Here is a 26233-nt window from a genome sequence, read left to right as displayed (position 1 = left end):
AATTTGAGATAATTTGCTCATGATCTCAGAGTTAATCAGTGGCATATTCAGGTCTGGAATTAGGTGTTTTCATTTTCTCTTGCTTTCTTTCCAAAGCACATTTTTTTTTTCATTTTCACAATAAAGGTGAAAGTGAAGGACATTAAAGCATTGTTATTATTGCTAAAATATTGAACACAACTTGAGTTGTAGATGAAAATACACACACACACACTCACACACACACACACAAATACATCTAGATCATATAAAATTCACTGTTAATCTCCCTATTCAAAAGTTCTTAACCTGCTTAGAATGGCTATTAGGCAATTAATTCTTTCAGGTATAAATTATAGGGTGGGCATAATTACCAAGTCTAATTCTTTTTTTCACTAATCTTATCTCACAAGCTCTGCTTGTGGGGTGTTCTTCCCTGAATTTTTACTTTGTGATCTGACTTGGAACTTCTAAGAATTTTCCAGAAAATTGAGGAGTTAGTAGACATGTTGACAGAGGTATGAGAACCTCCTCTATGTTCTTGCCATTGGGACATGGTTGCAGCAATCACTGACTCATCTCATAACCAGTTAGGTGAGCCGAGGGCAACCTACAGCAGTTGAATGCAGCTGAACACAAGAGTGTGAGTGTGAAACCACTGCATTTTGTGAATGCCTTTAAGAAGCCGGAGAAGCACTTGAGTTGTGGAAACTGGGAACAATGTGAACACACTCTTTTCAGTGGGAATCCACAGGTCTCAAATTTCTTTACGATAAAAGGAAAATAGTAAGCTAAGGTTTGGGAACAAAGACCCAGAGTTAGGTAGACATATTTATGGATGTATCTGTGCTAATTGATTGCTTATTCACTCTTTTCTCATTTAGGCATCATTGAAAAATTATGATTATTTTCACTTGCAATTCTCTTTATAAGATAGTATACTGAAGACACATGTATGTCTGTGTATATTCCTGCAGAATTTATATATTGAAGCCTTTGTATACACAGTAGCAGCATTTATAAATGAGGTCTTTGGGAAGTAATTAAACAATGGCATGACGATTAGTTTTTAAGTAAATAATGATCCAGCCTGCTGTAGTCTCCTCTATCTCTTGTCTCCCTCTAAATAAGACAGTATACCACAGGCAAGACATTATATATATATATATATATATATATATATATATATATATATAAATTTAGCATGTATATGTGTGTGTGTGTGTGTATCTGATGGAGCCTTGATTTTTAATTTCCTAGCTTCAGAAATATAAAGAATAAAGGTCTTCTATTTCAGCTTCAACTAGTGGCATTTTGCTTCAGCATCCTAAATAGAGTAATATCTAATTCATGAGTCTTGCATGTTCATCCTTTTTCTCTTTACAGCTTATAAAATAGATTGTCCCAACCATACTAAAGTCCTTACTTTACTGGGTTATATTTCCTGAATATGTCTGTACATCATCACAGACTGGCATCCTGCCTCCTCAATCCTTTGGAAATCCTCAAGCTGAGTAGCACAGCATTGGTGTGGTCCAGTGAGGAATTCAGCTTACATACAGAATAAATGAAAAGGGCTCAGATACCCGAAGGGAACATCAGTGTAGCACAGGATTGGACATTTGCGGATGACCAAAGGCTTACCGACAGAAGAACAGAGGAGCTTCTCACTCTGTGCTCTGGGGACAAAATTGTAGAGACGTGGCTTTTGTAAGACTTACTAAAATGAAGTCTGTTGTAGGGTGAAGATATATAGACTTGTTTCTGCATTACCTTCTGGTTCTATCATGATATGATTATGGTTAATGAACAGCTCCAGGACACACTTTAATCACTGTCTTAAGGAATTATGGTGTATCGCTTCTTAGGATACAGTACCACTCAAATGATCACTCAATACAAGTAGATTCTGAAACTCTATTTTTTTTTTTTTGTCAGACTGATGGGCACATAAGAAGAACTAGACATGAAGAAATCCTGTTGGCTTTATTTAAGGCTCTGAAGTTTCTGGGAAAGGCTTGAAGTGTAATTAGAATCAGCCTGTGATTCTATGAGAAGGTACTTAGACAAAGTTATTTTGACCTCAACGGTTCATGCTGAATTTATGGAGATAGGGTCACGCTGAATGAAACTAAGGAGACTTGTTTTTCTTAGGCCTTAATGGAAAGAAGGCAGACATAAATAACTGACTTGTTTTTAAACCAAATATTTTATAAAACATTCTGACTTGGCATCACAGAAAACTTTTACATGGTGTGGATTTAAGTTCAGGGATTCAAAGAAAAAGATTCCATTATCTGAAAATGTAAAAGCAAAAGTAGAGGGCACAGTATAGATGATATTTGAAGCCCTACTTCCGTGGGGTGGCCTAGGTTTCCATGGTTCTTGAAAATGTAACCATAGGTGGAAAGAGGTCAGTACATTTGAAACTAGACGTTGGAAGGAAATATTTTGTGAGGATGGTACTTCATCATTTCAAGAAGAATAATTCCATCAAAATTAGTATTTATATTTAAAATAGGAATGGAGCACATTATACTAATAATTCTTTGATCATTAATTATAGTTTTATGTTTTGTGAGAATATATGACCTCAGTGAATTCTCGCAATAAGCAATCATTTTAATTGTCCCATTTGGAAAAAAATGTGATTAACAAGGTTAAGCAACTTAAGTAATAGCATTCTGTGTGAGAGAGAGAGGAAAAAAAACAGACAGGAAGAAAATTAGTGGCTATCCATTCCATCCATTCAAATAGTCCTTCTTATTTGATAGCGTACAAATGTTGTCCCTTTGGGCCCCCTTTATAATGTACTGAGAAGAAAACCAACAAATGTTTTGCTTTCTTCAATCAGCACCAAAGGGAAGTCTGCAATTCAAACATGGGGCATCTGAAGCTACGCATTCAGTAAGGAAATCAGGTGAGAGGGAAAAAAGAAGATGACTGGTAAGAGAAGGAAGCATCAAAGAAGAACCACTGACTGCTCTTCTCTAGATGAACAATAACGAAAATGACACCAGGAAGAAATTGCTGAGACCTAGTCTAAGTATTAACCCACTTAGTCCATTTATTTGACGGTTTGATTTTTAGTACTTGATATTGGCCTTATTAGGAGTGTTAGGATATAGCTGAGGACACAAAGCAGGTACTGGATGCATTCTTTAGCTGTTTGTGATAGTCACATCATTAAAACATGTTTTTCAAAGCACCTTAGAAACATGATCAATATTCCTTATTTCAGAGCTGTCGAACTACAAGAATATCTACAGAGACGGTATTCCAGTCAAAGCCCAGAGCAAGTTCAAAGCTCTGTATAGAAACCAGGAGGCATGTTTCAGGAAGCTGCTATGGCCAGGAGTGAGGGGCATTCAGGACCAAAGTAGTGTCTGAGTGATAGGAAGGGAGTCTACTGAGTCTGGACTTCCTTGCAAAGGATCTCTGAAGAGTAATGGTGACAGGAAACTTGGAACAGCCTTCTCTTTATGCTATTGTCGTTTCTGTCTTTGAAGATAGTCGTCCCACAGGAGACACAAAAGTTGAACCTGACCTTCATTTGGTTAGTAGGGACATCCTCTCTTAAACCTAGGGGCTGAATTCCCATTAAGGAATTTTCCCCCTCTACTACTGAAATGTGTTTGTGGTCATTCCTGGGAGAGCCCACAACATTGTCTAAGTTCCATGATTTTATTTGATGCATCACACGTGATGTTGTATTTGGAGATTGCATAGCACTTTGTTGATAAGATCATTAATTGTTTTTCATCCATTTATAAATTGTGCCTCTGCAAACTGGCCCCAGGGCATAAGTAGAAAAATTGAGCTTTGATTATAATAAGTAAAGCATTATTAACAAAAGCAATTATAGCTAATAGCTTCAACCGAGGAAAACAAAATGATTGCCCTTAGTGCATTCCCACTGGGCAAACCAGAGTAAATCACTCGCAGGAAAGAGAAATCTTTATGTTTTGTCCCCCCAAATGTTATAAAAAGATGTTGCCTTGGGATGTCTTTATTCTTTGGTGTTTTTGTTTGGAAACAGAAGCTAAGGATTGAACTATATAATGTTATTACTAATGAGTTTCTGAGATGAGCAATTTGATGAGAGAATTCAATATTTTAATTCAGGTATTATTTGTCACAGGCTACAGAGAGACAATTGAATTGCAGGCAATTCTGCTAACTTAACCTCAGCTTTACCATTAAAAAGCAGGCCAGTGAAGATTCAAGACAAATACTCCCTTCAATCAGTACTTTGTTCTTCTCTTTCCTCTGAAGCTGATGACCTACAGTAATGACACTACATGGCATTAAAGTAATATACACAATAATCATAACAAAAACCCTAGTTTATCAGTTTTTCTTGTACTTATTTCTCATTACTATATCTACTTTGGACATGAATATAGGTATAGAGAGCATTGATACAGTTCAGATTTTCACTAAGAAAACCTGACTCACAGAGGCTGAACAACTTGCACCTGCTCACAAAGTGTTGAATGGAAGATATTTTTGAAGTCAGATGTTTCAGTCTGAGAAATTCATTCCTTTGCCCAAAGACCTCCAGCTTCCTTCCTTACCACCTCCCTGTGTATACACAAATCAATCATGTCTGTGACAAAGGACACAGACGATCTCTGGTGAGCTCTTTTAGCAGAAATATTCTGGAATAGAGAGATATGCAATTCTCCAGGTCTGTTTGGGCTTTGTTTACTTGTGGAATTCAATGTCATAAAATAGCCCATTAAGTTTTGTCTTTGTCTATTCACATAGTTAGAACAAAGTCTCATTTTGGGAATCCTGTTGGTGAGTGTGTACCCCTGCATTCCAGAGAAACCCCCTTTATCATGCCTTAGGCTTCCTTACCCACTCCTGGCTTTGTTGGAAATATCCTGACCCAGTGACTACTGTGGGGAAGTTCCATCTGCCTGAAAAAAAAAACAATCCTGCCTCTTCTGTCTTCTGCTGTGTTGAGTCAACACAGACAAGTTAAAATATGATTGCTTTCACAATTTGATTTGAGCATCTAAGTTTTTTTCAAGACTATAACAGGTTGAAGGGATCCAGCATTACTGCATTAAAAATACCCCCACCTTAAAATAAAGGTCCCAGTGCAGGCTGGTTCTGTGACTCGTACAATTGCAGGTAGATAAATGTGGAGAGAACAGAGACAGATCCTGCTCTATGTGGGAAATGAGTGCCAAGTAACTCCATTCTTCTTTGAGTTTCTAGAGAGAAGAGAAGGAATGGAAAGAAAATGAGAGAGAGAATAGGAAGGAACAGAAGAAGGCACAACCCAACTATTTCCAGCACATAGCCAAAACATCTTTTAAAAGGTCTCCGTGCATTTTGACATGAAAAGTAGTGTACAGAGGGCAGAGCAGTGCAGTGCTAATGGGGACAGAAGCACAACCAGTTTAAAAATTGTGGATTTATGAAGATGGTTGCACGTACATTTCCTGGTAAGGATCTCCTTCCCGAGGTGTGTCTGTTCTCTTCTTGGAGGATTTGTGCACAAAAGCCAGCAAATCTCTTCCAATCACTGCAGGTTACATAAATGAACTGGATTTTCTGGATATACTCATGTTTCACTTTGTTTTTTCCTTTCCCTACTCCAAACGTTCTGAGGATTTCTCATCCAATTCTTTGCCTTGGTCATGTTTATTCTTGAACTTCCTTTTTGGTGTGTGTCCAAACCTCAGGATAACTTAGAAGAGGCTGCACTGTTTAGACATTATTCATTTTGCAAAGTGAATCACGGATGGAAAGTGCCTTTTCTCCGTCGGAAGTGGTAGCAGAATACCATTTGATCCAGACCTCGAGCTAAGGAAGATGACTCAAACCGTGCAGAAACCTGTGTGTGTTTAAGTCCTCACTTTTAGCAAAGTGGAAGTGATCTTGTGCCTGCATGAGAACTTTCTCTCTTCACGAGCCTCTGTTACTTGATCCTGTTCTATTTTTCTCTTACAGTATTGAGATTACCCATGAATTTGTTGAGCATGACTCATCAAACACAATGCACTTCTCTGCTGCAACACCTTAATGCTTCCAGAGCAGCCATGTCTTAGCAATATCAAATGTCATTACATAGTGTATGAAGTCTCAAAAAATAGTGGGATGACCTCACTGCTCACACATGGAAGGGCCTCTGGAAGAGATGGCAGGTTAATTCCTACATGTGGCCCAGAGTTAAATGTTTTTGTACCCTCTGAATACAGGCACATGTGCTTGGCAACAAAATTATGGAGGCCATTGTCATAAATAGCACAGTTTTCTGTTTACACATGTTGTAGCCTTTTAAGACTTGATTTCCTTCCAATTCATAGTACATTTATTCATTTTCTGACTTTTCTAGTTAATTTTCTACAGTTAAATCTGATTTAAAGAAATAGACAAGACATAATAATTGTACTTCTAGTCAACATTTAATCATTCTATTTATAAAGCCTTGTTGAAAACAGGTTTAAAAAGAGTCACTAGGTTTTTAACTTATGAATATGTAATCTTCTGAATGGGCCACATTTGTTTTCCTGTAAAGGAAGAATTAGTAGATATTAACAAATACTTGAGGAGTGGTAATTAATGAAAATTTCCTGTTTGGCTTAGGTGGGAAGCATTTGTCAGTTCAACTGATTAAATGACCTGCCCAATCCTGCCTGTGTCCTTCCAAGATATCAACTAGATTTGTGTAAGTGAAGTTGTTATGAAGCTCCTATCTGCAGTTCAAATCCCTATAGTTTTCAATTATTGACCAAGACTTCCTGCCTATAACTGAAACAAATACTTAGTTTAACAATCAAATTCAGTTATAAAACCCACTTCCTTGTTTGTTAACAATGAACATGATAAATCATGTTCTGGTGTGAATTTATTCATGTATCATTTTAGCAGTTATATCTTCTTACCTGATACTAATTCAGAGTTTACTTATTTAAAATATGCAATATTTTAATTTTGCCCTCAAGTTTTTCTTCCAGATACTAGACATTTACAATACATTGTTTATATTTCTCTCGAGAATAAGAGTTTTATAATGTCTGGGTAAAGAATGTGACTCATATCTTTTCTGTCATCTAATATTTCCAAAAATATGGAGTAGGATATGCACTTAAAAGTGTCTATTCTGGTTCCACTGGTAAGCAAGAAATTTGGCCAAGTACGCACAGTTTAGCACTCTTCTTGCTTCTTCCCTGCTTAGCATCCTGATTCACATCTCCATGGATGAATTTATGCCATTTTATTTTCTATGCTGTGTAAATATTTGAAATTATAATATTCACTCCCAGAGTCATATTGTTAGCATTTAACACTTTGTGTTCTAGAAAGCACAGAGCAGTAAGTGATAAAAAGATGCTATTGTTGTGTTAGCTTGACTAGATTTTCTGTCATAAGCAACTATATTTCATTCCACAAATTTGTAGTGTCTAGACTAGTTTTATCACCAGGAAGCACACACACACACACACACACACACACACACACACACACAGACACTTTCTTTTTGGAAATTCCACCTATATTTCCTTAATCTACACATCAATATGATTTCCTTTCTACAAACAAAAGTGGTGTCTTAAGAGATATCAAGAGTGGTAGAGCCCAAGGAAAGGTACTTGTTTACTCAAAATGGCCTTATCTCATGGTGAAAGTGTTAGTTCTCACTACAGTTTAGTTCCCTGGAACAAGTAATATTTCCAACACTTGAACACGTTTCCACTGATGGCCAGTGTGCAATAATCTAAGTATTTCACATGTGATAATTAATTTTATTCTTAAACAATTCAAGAAGTTCACTACTAAGACCATAACAATGAGAAAAATAGACAAGATGCACTGTGAGGTATATTAGGCCACATAGAGATTATTACTTATAAGAAGTGAATATAAGGCTTTAACTAAGCTGATATGATTTTGTGAACTCCTTACCAGTTCACATTCTCCAAAAGAAGTAAATATTCATTCTATATACATAAAACAAGTCTTTCGTTTTCTCAGCTGTTTGCTCCATGAATTTTCTGGTGCACAACACACAATAGCATCTTTGTGAAAGCTTACTGAATCAGAATCAGTGCATTAAGCATTTGGTTTTCTGAAATATTTCATCACAGGTGAATTTGAAAAACAGACAAGAACAACTAAACACAGTTGATGACCCATCAAGATCAGTAGAAAACACAAGATATTGAAGCCTACCACAATTAGTCTCTGTACTTGATAATTTCATTTTCCTGATTATTGGATTAAAGAAACTTGTAGAATTAAAAGAAAAACCTCCTAGTTATGCTGTGCCCATTTCTTCTTGCCACTGACTTCTATATCCCCAAAAGGAGGAAGGGTGGAAGCCAGCTCTGGGTTCTGGTGTAAGCCTTAGAACCACAAGACTGAATGCGTCATGCCCTGTGTGATTGGATAAAGGTCATCATTGAAGACTTGAGAAGCCATGGAACTATCAAAAGACCACAAACCAATTTAGTAACTAGGGTGGAGCAATTGTAAATTTACCCTAGGGTCACTTTCTCTCTTACTGTTTATTTTTACTTTCTCCACTGTCTCTCCAGTCCTCATGAGAACTCAGCCTTATGCTAAACCACAGTCTTAAGTGTCTGCAAAGTTATATGAAGAGATCAAAGCTTACTAAAAAGTGGCTTTTTTCCTCTCTTTATTATTTCATATTGTATATTCCTCTTGCTTTTTTTAAAACAATTTTCTTTTCTTTGCTAGAATTATTTGACTGAAATTTGCTTTCTTCTTTCACCCCACTCAAGGTGTATGTATGTGTGTCTTTGTGTGTGTGTGAGATCCATCTTTCCCACAGCATGAAAAACTGTTTTTTAATCATTTTTTTGAGTTATGATATAAGATGTTTAGTTTTATGATGGAATTTTATGCATATTTGATATGCTATAATATAATCAAATAAAAATCATCTTTATTTATGTGACCTAGGCATATTTTATATTGCTAACCCATATCCAATATTTTACTTATATTTCTAACTAAAAAAAATAAAGCAAGAGCTCAAAAGAAATTAAATTACTATAGCTTTGGAGTAGTACATGGCACATTTATACATCTATATGTCTAACAATTATTCTGACAAGTAACATGTCAGAATGTAGATGGGTTAGTTTAAGTTGCAAGAGCCACTTGGGAACAAGCCAAAGCTAAGGCCAAGCTTTCATACTTAAGAAGCTTCAATTATCATATGTACTCACTCATAAGACGTTTTTATACAAAAAAATAAAGAAAACCAACCCACAAATCACAATCCCAGAGAACAAAGACAACAATGCGGACCCTAAGAGAGGCATACATAGATCGAATCTACATGGGAAGTAGAAAAAGACAAGATCTCCTTAGTAAATTGAAGCATGGGGACCTTGAGAGAGGGTAGAAGGGGAGGAAAAAGGTAGGGAGGGGAGCAGAGAAAAATGTAGAGCTCAATAAAAATCAAAATTTTTTAAAAAAAGAGTTTCCCTGTCATTTTTTGGAAGATGGCCGTCCAAAGTCCTGCTTCCTGCTGCTTACTGCTTGTTCCTCATATCTTGCTCAGCATGCTTTTTTATAATACCCAGGATCACCAGCCCAGTGGTTGCAGTTCCACATCAATAATCAATCAAGAAAATGAAACACAGGCTAGCCCACAGGTCAATTGGTGGGGACAATTTTTCAACTGACTTTCTGTCTTCTAAAATGACTCTAGCTTATGTCAAGTTGACATAAAACTAGCCAACATAACATTTCTAGATAGTGTTCTGTCGGGTCAAACATTTGGATTTCTTCTGCAATTCTTTGTCCTTTTCTTTCTGCAGTACGCAAGCTCATTTATTTAATTATCGAGTTATATAACCTTGAAAAGTTTCTCCTTTCTTTTTTTTCTGCCCATGAAAGTTGTAGAGTAAATGGCCAACTGAAGCAGGAAATCAACCAATCACTGAACACCAATACTAAACCCAAAACCAGTGAAAGAAACACAGCCTGGATCTGAGACCTGAGCCAGGGAAAGAAACATCTTTACCCTGGAACTCAGGACCAAAGAAACATGCCCTGACTCAGAAACCAGTGCCAAAGAAACACACTTTGTCCTTAGAATCAGTCGGTGAAAGAAATGTTTGCTGACCCTAAAAGTCAAAGGCTAAAAAGTACCAGTGAAAGAAACAGAGTTTGGCCGTGAGATCAGAACCATCTCTGCCCATGACCAACTAAACTAACCAATCCCTGAATAGGGAAAATAAACCAATCCCTCTTCTCCAAGGAAAAACTCCCTTGCCCCCACACCACCAAGGAGCACTATATAAGCATCTCTGCCTGTTCAGTGGGAGGCCATCCTTTACCCCTCACTGTCAGAGGCAGCCACTCTCCTGGACTCCTCCTTCCCAAGTAAATGCCTTTCTCAGAGTCTTGGGAGACCATCTTCATTCGCCAGGACAAAATCAAAGAATCTGGTTGAGATATTCCCTAAGGGATTGGGCTGAAAAATCTTGCTGAGATGTTCCCTTAAAGGATCTGAACAAAGCTGAGAAGATAGGGCATCTCTTGGGTATATTCCCAAGAGTGGTATTGCTGGGTCCAGGGGTAGGTTGATCTTGAATTTCTTGAGAAACCGCCACACGGCTTTCCCAAGTGGTTGCACAAGTTTGCATTCCCACCAGCAATGGATGAGTGTACCCCTTTCTCCACAATCTCTCCAGCAAAAACTATCATTGGTGTTTTTGATTTTAGCCATTCTGACAGGTGTAAGATGATATCTCAAAGTTGTTTTGATTTGCATTTCCCTGATTGCTAAGGTGGTTGAACGTGACCTTAGAGATGCCCTATCATACAACAAAAGTATATGCTCAACTATGTTCATAGCAGCATTGTTTGTAATAGCCAGAACCTGGAAACAACCTAGACACCCTTCAATGGAAGAATGGATGAAGAAAGTATGGAATATATACATATTAGAGTACTACTCAGCAGTAAAAACAAGGACTTCTTGAATTTTGCTGCAAATGGATTGAAATAGAAAACACTATCCTGAGTGAGGTAAGCTAGACCCAAAAAGAGGAACATGGGATGTACTCACTCATATTTGGTTTCTAGCCATAAAAAAAAGACATTGAGCCTATAATTAGTGATCCTAGAGAAGCTAAATAAGGAGAACCCAAAGAAAAACATATAGGCATCCTCCTGAATATTAACCAAGGCCAGCTGGCCTGGATCTGAAAAAGCCTGGGATAAAACCGGACTCGCTGAACATAGCGGACAATGAGGACTACTGAGAACTCAAGAACAATGGCAATGGGTTTTTGATCCTACTGCACGTACTGGCTTTGTGGGAGCCTAGGCAGTTTGGATGCTCACCTTACTAAAGCTGGATGGAGGTGGGGGTTCCTTGGACTTTCCACAGGTCAGGGAACCCTGATTGCTCTTTGAGCTGATGAGGGAGGGGGGTTTGATCGGGGTAGGGGGAGGGAATTGGGAGGCGGTGGCGGGGAGGAGGCAGAAATATTTTTTTTTTTTTTGTTTTTCGAGAAATCTTTAATAAGGAGACGGAGCACGAGCAAGGAACTCAGGACCACGAGGGGTGCACCCACACACTAAGACAATGGGGATGTTCTATTGGGATCTCACCAAGGCCAGCTGGCCTAGGTCTGAAAAAACATGGGATAAATCCGGACTAGCTGAACATAGCGGACAATGAGGAATACTGAGAATTCAAGAACAATTGCAGTGGGTTTTTGATCCTACTGCACGTACTGGCTTTGTGGGAGCCTAGGCAGTTTGGATGCTCACCTTACGAGACCTGGATAGAGGTGGGCAGTCCTTGGGCTTCCCACAGGTCAGGGAACCCTGATTGCTCTTCGAGCAGATGAGGGAGGGGGAATTGATCGGGGGAGGGGGAGGGAAATGGGAAGCGGTTGTGGGGACGAGGCAGAAATCCTTAATAAATAAATAAATTAAAAAAAAAAAAAGACCTGGATAAATAAATAAATAAAAAAGCTGAGAAGAAAGAATAACTTTGCTGGACTTTTCGAAAGGCGGGGTGAGCAAGGCTGGCAGAAAAAGTAACAAATTTTTGCCGGAGCCTGAGGAGATTATTACATTTCTGCAGAAGCTTCTCCTTCAGCAGAGTGCTAACAAAAGAAGTAGTATATTGGGTGGGAGAAAAAGTGGATAGCTCTGCTAGGACATCCCCTTAAGGGAACAGAGCAGATCTCAATTGTAGCGGCTCTCCAGAGGAGTGGAAGGGAGAAGAGAAAAATGTATAGCTCAATAAAATCAATAAAAAAGTTTTAAAAGAGTGGGATTGCTATATCCTGTGGGTAGACCACCCCCACCACACCCTACCTTCTGATAGCCTGGCTTCAAAGTAAGTCAGGACACTTTCCCTCCAGGGCTGAGGTATCCTTTTGTGGCTTCAGCCTTGGAGATGTCCTGTGGAGGCTCTACCTCTCCAGAGCTGTTCTGTTGCGACTCTAAGTATAGCCAGGCTTCCAGAAAAGTGAGGATATCTTCACCATTCCATAGCTGTAACACATTCCCCTACAGAAGTCTGATTCCTACAGCCATAAAAATTCTTAAAATGAATCCAAATAGAACACACCTAATACTGAGAATACTCCTTGGGGAAACTGTCTTTTGTAAGCAAATCTGCCCTCCAACACTCACTCTGCTTGTTACTGTGTTGCTGTGACCATGTAGCAACCAAGAAGAAGCTTAAGGAAAGCAGAGTTTATTTGGCATCACAGTCTGATGATATAGAACATTATAACCGGGAAGGAGTGAAGGAAAGAGGAGGACTTGACTTGTCAGTGAGAAAAGCAGTCAAAGTCACATTGTATGCAAGTCAGGAAGCAGGTGCATAATACTAGTGTGTAGTGGTTTGAATAAGTATGGCCTCTATAAGCTCACAGTTAAATGCTTAGTCAACAGAGCAAGGCACTATTTGAGAAAGATTAGGAGGTGTGTTATTGTTGGAGGAAGTGTGTCACAGGGGTGGGCTTTGAGGCTTCAAAAGCCCACCTCAGTCCCAAGCTTTCTCTCTGACTGTCTGACTACAGATCAGGATGCAGCTCTCAGCAACTTCCTCCTTGCCTGTGTGCAAGACACCCCTTACTCCCCTCCATCATGATCATGGACTAAGACTCTGAAACTGTAATCAAGCCCCCAATTAAATGCTTCTTTTCATAAGAGTTGCCTTGTCATGCTATCTCTTCACAACAATGGAACAATGACTAAGACATTCAGTTTAGCTGGATTCCTCTGTTTTTCCCCTTCAATCCAGAACCATGAATGGTGCTGCCCTCATTCAGAGTACATCCTCTCAGTTAAACTTCTATAGAAACGTCCTCATAGATACTCCCAGAGTGGTGCGGGAGAATTGTCTGTATTCTGTCAATCATGTTTTAAATAAACGTTGATTGGCCAGGTGGGTCAACCAGACAGGAAGTAGAGGCCAGGCAATGAGAACAGGAGAATTCTAGGAAAGAGGAAGCCCATTCCCCCCCAGTCCTGCCCAGACCACTGAAGAAGAAGCAGGATGTGACCTTCCCTGCTAAAAAAGGTACTGAGCCATGTGGCTAACATAGACTAGAATAATGAGCTAACATAAGTTATAAGAGCTAATATAAAGCCTGAGCTAATGGGCTAATCAGTTTATCATTAATGTAGACTCTCTGTGTGAATTTTCTTTGGGGGTTTACTGGCTGTGGGAACTGGGCAAGACAGAAACCCAACAAGCAGGCCCTCATGTTACACCAGAGGGTGGTCTTCTAGGTGATTCTATGTCTAGTCAAGTTTACTATGAAGATTAACACAGACACAAACACACACACACACACACACACATACACAAACACACATCCATAGTTTTATGTCTCTGTAGTGGGAAAGTACTATTAACATATAGTGAGCCCACTCGTTTTACTTACTAAGAAAATAATTTTAATTAGTTCAATAATACCTCACCACATTAATCTTAAATATCATGAGACTACTTTCTATTTGCATATAAAAGTTAATTAAATATTACTCTACTTTTGGTATATTTTGATTGATAATATTGTAGGTCCTTCTTTTTTTGTTCAACAAAGCAAAAGGTATTCATTATTTTAAGTCTTTTATCTTTAATGCCAATGTAGTAATCATTAATATGGAGTCTTTATAAACCAAAAACTTATGTTTATGGAGAGTCATGCAATGAGTTCCCAATAAATCATTTTAAACAAAAATCACTATTTTGAGGTAATTATTTTGATTTCTGATTTTATTTGAAGTAGATTATCTGAAAGCAGAGACCAAAACCACAGACCAAGTTCAATTAATAAATTATATTTATCCAAAGTATGTTGAAATAAAGGACTTCTTTAATAACAGTAGCATATTGAAAGTGTTATTTAACTTTAAATACATTTTTCTTTATTCCAGGTACTGAATTTGAGACACTGTTCACTTTAATGACATGTGTTTTGTGGTATCTTTTATCCTCTTTCAGGCTAGATTCTGAGAAATGCTGGCAAAGACACATACATTTAGGAGAACCCTCAAATAAGGCCTAACCACTCACTGCAGTTCCTTAACAAAATAGTACAGATGTCGTCTGTCTGGGAAGCCAGTAAATCCATTTCTCTTGCTCCAGATGTTTCCTGTACACAAATGAAACAGTTTCTTAAAGAAGAGTACATTTCCAGAAACTATCCTGTGCTTAAAATTTAGGTGCTAAGCATAAATATTCAGTGAAAGTGAAGAAATCAAATTCAGTGGCTCACCCGAGTCTTTTTGCCAGATGTCAGGTAACTGATTACCACCATAGCTATGTGGCAACTGCTTTTTTACACTTGGTACACACCCTTGGTGTTCATTTCAAACATGGCTTTATGACACTGTGAATCAGGCTTTGCATTGTAAGATGGGTTTCCTTTCCTGTATTTTCCCATATACTCTATACAGCTTGCTTGTAGACAAGAATAAAATCAAAGGGGAATGGCAAATACTTCCTGTGTCTTCGCCTTAGATTAAGTACCACCAGAGTCTTCCTGCCTGAGAAGTCATGACTATGGCTTTGGACAATGCCTTCCCCTTCTACAATTTGAAAGCCACAAAACCCACAGTCCCTTCCTCTCTTGGTTCAAGCATGTCATTTTCAAACCTCATTTTGCTGTGGGAAATAGCAAAGCAGATATTTGAAAATGTCAGACTTTCAAGATTTCATTTCAAATGATAGCTGATGAGATCGCCTGTGAACTTTGAATTTTTTTCTTATGCACAACAGGAAAGATGATTTAAATATGTTTCTAAACTTATAAGCTATATCCACTAATCATTTCTTGATATTTTATATAATTGGTTCCTTGTATTTTTAAACAATATACTTGGGGTTATATATATATATATATATATATATATATATATTATATAATATATATATATTATTCACTTAAGAGCACCTCCCACTCATTTAGAACACCCAGGTTTGGTTCATGGCACCCACATCATGGCTCACAACAAACTGTCAGTCAAGTTCTTGGCAATCTGACACATACATCTCAAGTCTGTCAATACCCCCATACAAGTTATGCACACACACACAAACACACACACACACACACACACACACACACAAATAAATCTAAAACTTCTTCAAACACAATTATTGAAATCAATATCTTTTCAATATAATATTTCTGAGAGTATTATTCTACAATATCTGGTAAACTTCACACTTTTATTCAGGTGCTGCCAGCAGTGCTATTTCTCTTTTATTTCTAGTTTATGCCAAGTCGCAATCTCCTTTAATTTAGAAATACTGTCTCCATTTATTTACATTGTTAGTGTCATGTTTTAAGATTCATCTTGGTCTGTGCGTTATGGTGGAATGTGAGTAAACTGAGTTGCTTAAAAAAGGGGGAGTTCTTTGTCAACAGCAGCACCAGAAAGCATCAGCTCCCAGAGATGTAGACTTCAGCCCCTTTCTCTTTTATTTTAATTTTTTATTCATTTTACGTGAACACCACAGTTTCCCATTTTTCCTCTTCCCCTGTTTCCCTGCCACTTCCTCCCCAACCCACCTTCCTTATCCACTCCTCCTACAGGGTAAACAATTCTAAGATTAGGGAGAAACCTTGTTCTAGGGAAGTTCCTAGGAATCCACAAAGATGACCTCAACGAACACTCCTAGTAATAGTGAAGACGGTGTTTAAACTGCCCTTTCCCTAATATTAGGTGAATACACTCATAGAATCTACATCCAGTTATTGGTGAAAGCAGATGCATAGATTCACAGCCAAGCATGAGGCCAGCATCTGGGAGTCAAGTCAAAGAGAGGGATAAAGAATTATATGAGTAAGGCGGCAGGTCACAGGATGTCAAGAGACAGTAGATCCAAGCTAGTGGGAACCCATAGACCCTCTGCTTGTAGGTGACAGTTGTGTAGCTTGGTCTGTTTGAGGGGCACCTGGCAGTGGGACTCGGATATATCCCTGATGCATGAGCTGGCTTTTTATAGACTTTTCCCTATGGTGGGATGCCTTGCTCAGCCTTGATGCAGTGTTCTTGGTCCTGCCTCATCTTAATGTGCCATCCCTTTTTTTTTTTTATTATTTTTTTTTTAAATTTATTTATTTATTAAGGATTTCTGCCTCGTCCCCACAACCGCTTCCCATTTCCCTCCCCCTCCCCCGATCAAGTCCCCCTCCCTCATCTGCTCGAAGAGCAATCAGGGTTCCCTGACCTGTGGGAAGCCCAAGGACTGCCCACCTCTATCCAGGTCTCCTAAGGTGAGCATCTAAACTGCCTAGGCTCCCACAAAGCCAGTACGTGCAGTAGGATCAAAAACCCACTGCAATTGTTCTTGAATTCTCAGTATTCCTCATTGTCCGCTATGTTCAGCTAGTCCGGATTTATCCCATGCTTTTTCAGACTTAGGCCAGCTGGCCTTGGTGAGATCCCAATAGAACATCCCCATTGTCTTAGTGTGTGGGTGCACCCCTCGTGGTCCTGAGTTCCTTGCTCGTGCTCCGTCTCCTTCTGCTCCTGATTTGGACCTTGAGATTTCTGTCCGGTGCTCCCGTGTGGGTCTCTGTCTCTGTCTCCTTTCATCGCCTGATGAAGGTTAATATTCCTGAGGATGCCTATGTGTTTGTCTTTGGATTCACCTTCTTATTTAGCTTCTCTAGGAACATGAATTATAAGCTCAATGTCCTTTATTTATGGCTAGAAACCAAATATGAGTGAGTACATCCCATGTTCCTCTTTTTGGGTCTGGCTTACCTCACTCAGGATAGTGTTTTCTATTTCCATCCATTTGTATGCAAAATTCAAGAAGTCCTTGTTTTTTACTGCTGAGTAATACTCTAATATGTATATATTCCATACTTTCTTCATCCATTCTTCCGTTGAAGGGCATCTAGGTTGTTTCCAGGTTCTGGCTATTACAAACAATGCTGCCATGAACATAGTTGAGCATATACTTTAATTGGGTGACATTAAAGGACACTAGGTGGCGGTCTCTCTTCTGAGCCTCACTGGGTGTTATTTTTCCCCGTCTAGCCCAGCCCGCGTCTCGCTGCCATCCCTTTTCTTAAAGGTTCTCTGATTCACGTTTTTTTCTCTCTCAAGCAGATCAGTAAACAGCTGGTTTCTAATAAAACTGATTGGGTCTGGTTATAAATTCACGAGATCTTCTCAGAGACATTTCTCACTGTACTCACAGAATTAAAATTCCCCAAATGGCACCATTCCTATCCCTTTAGTACATCATTGTGTATAGTGCCACAAATTGAGTGTCTCATGAATACTCAAGAGTCTTCGCATTAAAAGTTTGGGCAGTTTCCTATCATGATGAAATAGGACATATCTAATGACTTCGATCAATGTGTTTATTCTGGCTGAGTGTTTCTAATTTACTAATGACCTCTTTGAGTGGCTAGAGTGGGTTAACTGTGCCTTACTCACTGTTTCAATCTCAGTTTTCCCAAGGCTACCATCCAACTGTATTCTAACCCTTCCAATGACATGACAGACAGTTTGCACACTGGATTTTGTTGCAGCTCTCTTCCTCCTAGGAGTATAGCCCCCTATTTTCACAGACTCTTTCCCACACTGGGGACCAAGGGAAGCAATTCTGTGTTTGAAAGAGATGAACAGATAATATTAGGAAACTGATAATTTTGAGACTGAAAATTAATTTCATAGAAATCATGGCATCTGAGATAAGCAGTAGTCCTCATCTTAGTTCTTCCTACTTGAACCCATTTCTTTAACGAATATAAAATGATGCTATTGTCTGTTAGGCATTAGCTGGTTCAGATAACTGAATTCCCAATGCTTCTCAAGTGGGTAAATCTCTGTTCAGTGTCTTAGTGATTTCCCTGGCCAAAAAAAAAATGATTTCAGTGTATGTATGTGCACGTGTTGGCAAAAGGCTGCTCGTTCACTCGTCAACAACCAGACCTGAATAATTATTCAGAAGCTATATTCATGATAGAGATATGAATAATTTACATTGATATGGATTTTGTTTAATGATTTAAATTTAAGGTCAATTTTGTTGTATGTATATGTGTTTCTGATCTTGATTAAGGAACTGTGATTGTGTAGTTGATTTAAAAATGTAATGTATTATTAGAAATATAGATTGTTAATAGATAATCATGATAGTCAAGTTTGTAGTCATGTTAGTTAATATTTCCTAGATATATAGAGATATATTTTAGATAGACATTCTTCATGCCTTTCAAAGATTACAGAATAGGACATTTAATGTTTTAATAACTTAGGACTTTTCGTGACAATGAGACACTCTGCTCCTGGCAGCACCAATCTACTTCAAGAGGAAGATGGGCATCGAAGAGACTCCACAGCTCTCCTCTCGGGAGCAGACACCTCAGAGAGATGCCATGCCCAGCTCCCTGGCAGACACACACCATGAAGCTCCGACCCAGGACGGACTAGGCTAGAATCTTCCCGGTAAGACCGGTTCTCACAAATTATTAGAGATGGGTTGATCGGGATATCAGAATTAGCCAGTAAGGGCTAGAGTTAAAGGGCCAAGCAGTGTTTAAATGAATACAGTTTGTGTGTTGTTATTTCGGGCATAAGCTAGCCGAGCAGGCGGCTGGGGTGCTGGGAACGCAGCCCCGCCACCCATATTACTACATATTCATTGTAATACTATTTGACCAATAGTTTATGCATATTTAGCTAGCTCTTATATCTTAAAGTAACCCATTTCGATTAATCTGTGTATCGCCATGTGGTTGTGGCCTACCGTTAAGTTTCTGTCCAGCATTCAGTGTCTGTCTCCTTTGGTGGCTACATGGCTTCTACCTGACTCCGCCTACTCTCTATTCTTGGAATTCCCACCTTGCCCTATTCTGTGCTGCAAGAGACCAAAGCAGTTTTATACCTTAATCAACTGTATTCACAGCATTTAGAGGGGAATCTCACATCATTCATGCATGTGCATGTGTGAGTATGCTCATGTGTATTTGCTCATGTGAGTCCATGTACACTTTATATTCAAGAAATAACCTTTTTAAGTCAAAACATTATAAGGAATTTTATGCATGGATGCTATGTTTATACCATATCTATTTCATGCTCTTCCCACTCCAAGTTCTTTCCATGTCTCCCCAATCCAACTTCCTCTGTATGTCTTGAACAGGCTACCTAGCATCAAGTGCCCTGTTCTGACAGTCATTCTGCTCCCTCTTCCATAAATTATTCTGAACTTTTGGTATAGGGTTTCATTGTTGATGTCTCAGATGAGGTTGGGCACCCTAAAATCACTCATTCTCTGTATTTTGAACATCTGTGGATCTCTTCAATAGTTTTTATCTGTTGCAGAAGGAAGTTTCTTGGGTAAGAATTGAGATCTATACTTATCTGGATGCACAAAGCATAATGATATAATTTGAAATTGCATTAGTTTAGTGAATAGCAGTAGTGGATTTTTTAGCCATTGAGTCTAGTTTGTTCTGTCCATGTACTTTCAGATGGTGGCCATACTCTTAAAGACAAGGAACATTTTGTCCACCATCAACTATCAATTGTCAACCATTCCTCAGCTGGGTATGGGATATATTATTTATTAGCTATATAACTTAGTTTTCCCCACTTTAAATACAGAAGTCTATAAGTCTATAAATATAATGAACAGCTTACTGAGGATCAAAATTTAGAAATTAAAAAAAATTGTATTATTGAAAGGGGATTTTAATTTAAAACTTATATTGTTTTATTTCTTACTCTATATTTATTTTGAAGATTTATTGAATCAATTATTGCACTAAAATAAATTTGTGATTTAAATAAGTGCTGTCATTCCAATATTAATATTTATTCTCTTATTATAGACACTTAAGCATTAAAATAGTCAATGAAGACAGTTCCTGGAACATGGTAAATGTTTAATAACTTAGAAAATGCATGGATGGGATTTGTTACTTCCTAATTATAATGCAAATATTTTATATTTTTAATTATGGTATTTACTCTGCACTTTAAGTACTAAAGGCTAGGCTTGTATATAGTTTTTAATTTTAGTATTATTCAAACATTTACTAATCATACTGTGATTAACAATTTTGTACCAATCTCTATGAATTAATGTTAAGTTTTTAGCGATCCTACAGTGTGTACATTCAAATTGTATTCAGTTATATGAAGCAAAATAGCAAATATACAACCACTAAATGATCTGAAAATATATGTATTCTAATTTTCTCTGTGGCCAAATATTTTAAGAGGAAACATTTTTGACTAAGAGGGAGACAGGGGAAATTATCTTTGGCATTCTCTCAGAATCTTCTTTTTTTCTGAAATATTCTGGAAATATCACTTAATCAAACTCATGGCCAACTTGGAATGTATCATTAATAAAGAATTTTCAAAATATTTATTTTATATCTAAAGTTTAGATATACCAACTAGATCATGCACTAGAATGCCAACTGTATCTAAAACAACCAAGATAATCACGATTTCACAAGGTTCAACTGCTCAGTAAGATTGATAAGGTTAAATATTTTCTTATACTTTTCATTACACATTGTGACCTATTGCCATTTTTTTTTCTGATCAAAGTAATTGCATTTTTCTTCCAGGTCATTCTTAAATATTGTAAACTTGTACTATATTTAAACATATGAATTAAAATATAGGAATGTGTATTAATTTCTTTTATTGGAAAGAATTTTTCTAATTGGCCTGGAAGGTAGGACACACGTGGAGTCAACAGGAGAATCGAGAAATGTTATTTCTGTACCGGGCCAATCTACCCTGGCCACGGCATGATGTTCATCCACAACTGCAAGGTGTTCCGATTTTGCCAATCCAAATGTCATAGAAACTTCAAGAAGAGGCGGAATCCACGCAAGGTCAGGTAGACTAAAGCCTTCCGGAAGGCAGCTGGCAAGGAGCTCACAGTGGACAACTCATCTGAATTTGAAAAACATAGAAACGAACCTGTGAAGTACCAGTGAGAGCTATGGAATAAAACTATTGAGGCAATGAAGAAGGTTGAAGAGATCAAACAGAAACGGCAGGCTAAGTTTATAATGATCAGGTTGAAGAAAAACAAAGAGCTACAGAAGGTTCAGGATATCAAAGAAGTCAAACAGAACATCCATCTTTTCTGTGCTCCTCTTGCAGGCAAAGGAAAGCAGCTGGAGGAAAAAATGGTACAGCAGTTACAGGAGGATGTGGACATGGAGGGCACTTCCTAATGGTGCCGCCTGCAGCCAGCACTGTGCACACTGGAAACTAGTGGAGACTGTCAGTCTCTAAGTTATTGATTGGTTACATAATGTCCCCCAGGCAAAGGTTACTCACGTGCTTTTCTCTACAGTGCAGCCTGTAAAAGCATCCATTGCAGGTGTTGGGTCTCAACTCAATGTTCTGCTTCACTGTGTTATGCTCACAGAAACACGAAAGTTTGTGTGTAGATGAAGGTGTGAACCCTGGGCATAACACGGTTGAATTGTTGCTTAATGGCACCAGGCAGCATTTCTGCACTATCATTCTAGTGTGAAATTTGTAATAAAGTAATGTTTACCTTGCAAAAAAAAAAAAGATTTTTTTCTCATCAACTGACCATCCTAGAAGCTACATGTAGGCTACATAGGTTCCTCTAGTTTCACTGGGGTTCCAGATCTACTCAGACCAACAAATACAATTGCTTTATTACACTTTCCTCTCTCTGTAGCAACTCAAAGAAACAAGGATTCTACTTGAAAGACTACTTACCTATAGAATTAACAGTGATTGTCATACATAAATCTTCCTCCTCATTCCTAATGTTGTTTCAGGTAACCACAAGACCTCAGCTGGGATTACATCAAAAAAGACTCAACTATTCCACCATCATCAGCAAATCTCCATTATTTGTTGGATAGACTTTTTCCCATGCCACCTACCCCATCAGCCTTGCTGTTTTCTGTCTACAGACACAGATCTTATGTCACAGTCACAATTTTATCTTTCCGCTGGAGCTAGAAGGCAGGGGGAAGAAATATTACTGTTTCTACAAGTGTGTAAATGCATTCAGGGAGATTATAAAAGGGTGTAGTTATCTGGCCTGTACAAATAAACCCATGCTTCCTTTGCTTAGAAGTGAGAAAATGTTTTCATTCCTTTTCTCAGGGTTCCTGAAAACAAACTTAGTTACCATCTATTTTCTTTTCACATTCACAAGCCCCTCCACACTGAGACATTTTCCACTTTTGCTTATCCCATGGGCCAGTATAAAGCAATCTGTTTCATATTTCCTGTGATGATTTGATTTGTACATTATAAAATGATGTATGATACAAATATTTGTTTTGAGTTGCTCCACCTCCACTTACAAACTTATGTTTATGTCATATTAAAAAGTCTCTGTCATTGCCTTTTTCCAAAATCTTTCAATCTGGCCCTGCTATTACTGATTCTATCAGCAACCCTCCCACATCCTCAAAACTCCAGCTTTCCTCTACCAAAGATTTCCATTCTGGCCTTCACTTCCAACTTTAGGAACCAATATATTCTTTGTAGAACAAAGCTAAATTACTGAAGATTGCCAAGCGCTAAGAAGACCTGTCACTGTGTCAAGGGAACATTCACCTTCCTCACCCTCCAACTGGGGTAACTCTGACATATACATATGCCACACAAATTGTCAGAATTCCCTTTTTCGCAATGATACTTATTTTTTTCTTGTTAAGTGGATTACCATCTCCCTCAGACTTTCTTTCTTTCTCAATCTTCTGATTTTCATGGTGTGGGAGAACTCTCTGTATTCTGTCAATCAGGTTTTAAATAAACGCTGATTGACCAGGCAAGAAATATAGGCGGGAAAACAAGACAGGAAGTAGAAATGATGTAATGAGAACAGGATAATTCGGGAAGGAGGAAGTTGATTCCTCCCACTCCTGTCCAGACCACCGAAGGAGCAGGATGTGATCTGCAACCACTGAAAAAGGTACTGAGCCACATGGCTTACATAGATCAGAAAAATGGGTTAATCAAGATGTGAGAGTTAGCCAGTGAGAGGCAAGAGCTAATGGGCCAATCAGCTTATAATTTGTGGAGACCTATGTGTGATTTTCTTTGGGGCTAAACAGCTGGGGGTACCAGGCAGGACAGAAAAACCCCAACAACAAGCAAGCCCCCATTCATGTTACTTTTTCATCTCGATCTTACATTCCAGGTTCATCTCTTTAATAAATTTATTTCACTGTCTGCAACCATGAAGCTGAGGTAAAAATGGCAGAGTAAGCTATGCTGAATACAGTTAAACTAATACAGTTTCCTAGGATAATTTTTTTTCACTGATATTCAAGCCAGTTTTTTTTCTGATTATGCTGTGGTCAGAAATTGTTCATTGATTGTCTTCCAAAAGCAGTAGTAACTTTTATATTATTTTGTAAAATTTTAAAATCTATTCACACCAACATTATTTCTTTGCAATACATTCTGAAATTTTTAAGATGAGTTCTGTATACTATGGGTGCTCCCTTTCAGCTTAAATGGTCTGGCATCTATCTGGCCAGTATAGACTTGCACAACTGGGCTCTGTGCTTGGATATCAGGCCACTGCAAGTTCATGAGTTGTTGCTCCAGGCGTCCACATGGAATTTATTGATTTATAATATTGGATTTCATTCATAAATAGAAATAATTTATTCACTCAAGTGATAACTTTTTCAGCTAGTCATTGGCTGGTGACTTTGGATTGTTTTTGAATTGGGTAAGTAGAGCTAATTCTGTAACTCATTGTACGATCAAACAACCAGAACTCATAGGTGATGGGAACATAAAATAGGGCAAGATATTGGACTTGTGTGGTATATAAAGGCATTCAGGAACAAGTAAAAGTGCAGAAATAGTCCAGTGAGGGGTTTGTGGGAATGGGGAAAGCACAAATTCCCATTTATGCTTTTACAGATTAATATTTCCAAAACCTCTTTTCAAGGTTAGTGATCAAGGGGAAAATGTTATCACAAAAGAAGTTTCATGGAAAGGTACAGTGAAGAAATTTGGCTTGAAGCAACACAGGCTGCTCCATACTATAAAGAGAAAAAAGGGGACACAGTGAGCACAAGATGAGAGTAGGATGGTGACATAGAAGATAAGATGAAGAAGTACTTATCCATATCTGGGAAGACCAGAGTCTGAGAGTCCCCTCATTTTCACTACATGGGCATTATTTTTGGCAAGATAACTAAGAAAGGTATTCCTACTACAATATCTCCAGTCATCTGCCCCTGAAATATGCAGAAGTATGTACGTAAAATAATCTCTTATTGTTAAAATGTGTATATATTTATTATAAATACATGTACTTACTAAAGTTTATTTTTGAGAGTTCTGTATATGATTACATATTTATAATTTTCCCTCTTACTTTACTCTATTTTCTCCCATCTCTTTTTCACTCCTTAAAAATTGTGTGTATGGGTCTGTGTTTGTAAGTACAATGTGCCTCAGTTATTTAGTGTTGCTCATGTGTGCTTATGAATGAACTTTTAGATTGGCTACCCTATCAGGGAACTGATTTTTGGAGAAGACTGATTTCCCTTTTGCAGAAACCATCAATTGCCCAAAACTCTTCTTCCAGAGGGAAGCCTTATGAGAATTTCCTCATCCATGCCATGCCAATTAGTGTTGTCCTTGTTAAAGTCTTTTTCCTTTTAGACAACTATACTGTTGAGATTTCTTGGGTGTAGCTTTCCTATCATAGACAGAAAAAATAAATTATTTAAGAGCAGATATCACATTCAGGTATCTGACACTGTCTTCCATGACGCTGTATGAGCTTTAGGTACAGGGATGATAGAGTAGACATTTTAATTGGGACTGAGAATCCCATGGTCAGTAGTTTCTGCATTGTGATAAGTTGTGGATGTCTTTGATAGGTGTGCTTTTAAAAATATTTTTCCTTTAAGATATTTTGGATATCTACTGTGACCTACAGGTCCTCTTATGCAATTCCCCAATAATTATATTAAAGAAACATTTCAAGGGAAAATAATAACTAAATTCAGTAGTCTCCTATATCAAAAGAAATTCTGATCATTTTAATGGTTGAACTATTTAAGCTCACAGAATAGAGAGTATCATCATCTACAGAGGCTTACCTTGTGTTTTGGGGGTATCTAAGGGTGCATTGAGAGACCTACAAAGTTTAACTCTTTTACTATTTTTCTATACTTTTATAAGAAAATCTTGCATTCCTCATTGGAGAAATCAAGAAAATTATGTTCTGATAAATATGGAAATTACTTGCTTTGCATTGGTCAGGAATACAGTTCTGACTTATCGCTGTTTAAGTCAATGAAAAAAGAATTCACACTTTGAACAACCCTTTTTCCAGAAAGTTATCTTGAAAACCACATTCTGACAGAGTACTATTTGTGAGTGATTGCAATTCTTTCTAGTAATTTTTTTGTTCTGGAAAATTTATTTGGGCAATTCTCTTTAAAGAGCCATGTACTCTCTCTGTATTCTGTTGGTGCTAAATTCTGATGACCTTCAGGGCCAGTAAATTCCTGATAAATTGCAACTGTGATATGAATGGACTTTAATTGCATGTCTGGAGGAAGACTGCTGGGTTATATTAGTGGATATATTAGCATTTTATAGAAATGCAAAATATCTGAATGATTTAACTCATGGGGCTAGCAAAAACAAATGTCTCATTTGAAAATAATCTTGGCCATTTGTATTAATAGAGTCAGTTGACTCTCTTGCTCTCTGAAATGAACTGCTATAAAATACACTGGACAAGACCTGT

At 37.9% G+C, this 26233-nt stretch overlaps 1 pseudogene; it reads left to right on the top strand.

Annotated features, from left to right (window-relative positions):
* The first annotated feature begins 3427 nt into the window (after nucleotides 1-3427).
* Nucleotides 3428-21686, top strand: LOC121436425 (annotated as a pseudogene).
* The last annotated feature ends 4547 nt before the right edge of the window (nucleotides 21687-26233 follow it).

Source organism: Microtus oregoni, unplaced genomic scaffold (genome assembly GCF_018167655.1).
Source record: "Microtus oregoni isolate MIOR12 unplaced genomic scaffold, Mior012 000049F_ref0000343, whole genome shotgun sequence".
Taxonomy (NCBI): Eukaryota; Metazoa; Chordata; class Mammalia; order Rodentia; family Cricetidae; genus Microtus; species Microtus oregoni.
The sequence above is the reverse complement of the archived record's forward strand: the minus strand, read 5'-3'. Positions and strand labels throughout refer to the sequence as shown.